This window comes from Pseudorca crassidens, chromosome X (genome assembly GCF_039906515.1).
Source record: "Pseudorca crassidens isolate mPseCra1 chromosome X, mPseCra1.hap1, whole genome shotgun sequence".
In the NCBI taxonomy this organism is placed as follows: domain Eukaryota; kingdom Metazoa; phylum Chordata; class Mammalia; order Artiodactyla; family Delphinidae; genus Pseudorca; species Pseudorca crassidens.
This window is the reverse complement of record NC_090317.1, coordinates 17,280,448-17,283,259: the sequence shown is the minus strand read 5'-3', so window position 1 is coordinate 17,283,259 and position 2,812 is coordinate 17,280,448.

Genomic DNA, 2,812 nt, shown 5'->3' with positions numbered 1-2,812 from the left:
AGCTTATGTGTTATCCCGGCATCTTGTCCAGTTTAGCATTTGTCCCAGATTTTTCATTTTCCCACGAAGTGTATTAATAGTTGAATTGAAATAAGCCAGGATGGGTCTGTTGCATCACCACTTTTTAATTCCAGCTTCTGCCTTGGTCTCATCTACTAGCTTGTGAGATGCATGTACAGAGAACCAAATTCTCACTTTAACAGAGAGTTAAACCTAAACAACAACCAGTGATAACTCTTCTCCCTTTTCCTAAGTTTTTCCAAATACAAGGTAACTAACAGCTCCCTCTCAAGGACAGTGTGCTGGGTGTTCACTGATAACAAAGCAAGTGCACTGACACTAGGAGTTAAAGACAACCGACTCATTCTTGTCCTGGGTAGGGATTGGGGGGGGCAGTATTCACCACTGTGCCCCTTGCTGGACACTGGGTGTGCCAGCTGGGTGTGCCCGTGCCAAAACCTGCAAGTTACAAGAAGCTGCTAGGCCACCAGTCAGTAGGCCAGTGGACACACGGAATTACATATTTATGTGTATGTAAAATACATTCAGGAAATAGAGGCAGAAATATGTCCTGCCATAGAACATAATACAGCGAGTAATCTGAATGCTCTTGGTACAATGGTTATGTCATTCATTATATGTTGCAAATCTACAACCCTTATTTTTTTTAAATTTGCAGTCCACCCTTTCAGCATGGGTTCAAAAAACTGAAGTGCATAACTGATAAAAAAATACCAAATTTGTTATTCCAGAAAACTGATCATGAATGTGTAACATGAACAAAACATTTTTGATAGTTATTATCACTGACTACATGAAAACCAGAAGACATGTCTACAGAGACAGCATCATCATCTACCTCAAAGGTTTGTAGTTATTTTAAGAAGGCCGTGCAGCAAAGGTGATTTAACAAGATGCAGCTGCAGAGAGGGTATCTTCATATTGCTCGTGAATGACTCTTTTTAGATCAAATAACTTCTTCAAAATTCATTTACTCATTTTTGATTTCAGGTTTCCTTGTACATGATGAAAAGTGAAACAATACCTTTTAATAAGTAGCTCTATTTGCAGGAGAACTTCACAGTTAAATGATGTCAGTTTTATATTGATATCGTGAGATGATTCAAATTGAAAATCAGTTATATTAGTCAGGGTTCTCCAGAGAAACAGAACTAACAGGATATGTGTGTGTGTGTGTGTGTGTGGGAGAGAGAGAGAGAGATTTTAAGGAATTGGCACACACGGTTGTGGAGACCTGGCGAGTCCAAAATCTGATGGAGAAGGCCAACAGGCTGGACACAGGGAAGAGGTGCAGTTCCAGTCCAAAAAGGCGGCAGAATTCCTTCTTGCCTGCAGGGGAGGTCAGCCTTTGTTCTATTCAGGCCTTCAGATGATTGGATGAGGCCTACCCACATTAGGGAACGTAATCTGCTTTACTCAGAGTCCCCTGATTTAAATGTTAATCTCATCCAAAAAAACACCTTCACAGAAACATCCAGAATAATGTTTGACCAAATATCTGGGCACCATGGCCAAGCCAAGTTGAAACATAAAAATTAACCATCACATTGGTTAATTCCAGTAATGGTTCAATTTGTCATCCAATTCATGGAATCAAAGTAAAGCTAATGGGAATTTATTCTGATGAAGGCGAAACATCTGACATTGAGAAAGCTATTGCAAATTCAGTTTGAAAATTCAACATTTAGGATAAGTATTTTTTAATAAATTTATTTATTTTTATTTTTGGCTGCATTGGGTCTTCACTGCTGTACACGGGCCTTCTCTAGTTGCAGTGAGTGGGGGCTACTCTTTGTTGCGGCGTGCGGGCTTCTCATTGCAGTGGCTTCTCCTTGTGGAGCACGGGCTCTAGGTGCACAGGCTTCAGTAGTTGTGGCCCATGGGCTCTAGAGCGCAGGCTCAGTAGTTGTGGTGCACGGGCTTAGCTGCTCTGTGGCATGTGGGATCTTCCCGGATCAGGGATCAAACCTGTGTCCCCTGCATTGGCAGGTGGATTCTTAACCACGGCACCACCAGGGAAGCCCTAGGATAAGTATTGTTGCAGTGATAATTTTTTTTAATAGAAATACAAATTTTGGTGGACCACAGCACCATGGTAATGTGTGGAGCAGAAATATACTCAGAATTGGTTGTGGTACAGAAATAATTCCTCATTATGTCCACATAAGTGGATTACAAAACTGTTCTGGAAAGTCAGGAGTGGGGCAGGGGAATCTTGGGTTATACCCATGCTTTCCTTATTTCTTCCTTCATGCAGATATTCTAGTAAAGATCGGTGGCATACATAGCATATTTGACACCCAGAATGACAAAATTATACGAGAAAATTATTTTGTCTGACAAAATTATTTTCTGTAATAGTAAAAACCATTATTTTCTTGATTTCATCTTTAGTTTTGAAACAATTAAAAATTTAAAAGAATACATTTCAATTTTAAATACATTGTCCAAATTCAGTAAAATATTTCATACATTAACCAGATTTTCACTTACCAAACAAAAGGATTACGTCTTGTAGGCTGCACTTTGTTTGCTGTTTTAAATTTTAAACACAAGTAAAAGCTCCAAGTTGTCACCTAGAATGACAGGGTTGAAATAATGACTGTTTCTTTGTCTTTAAAGTCACTGGGCTTTCACCATTTATTTCAAATCTCTGTTAAAATACAGGAGTATGTGGTACCATAGGGGCTGGAGAAAGAAACTGCAAGCCAGAAGCAAGCTGGAAGGGTTCTGAAGTGTTGGTATCTAATTTAGAAACCAGTGTGGGTGGCTGAGTCCATTTGTGTCAGGG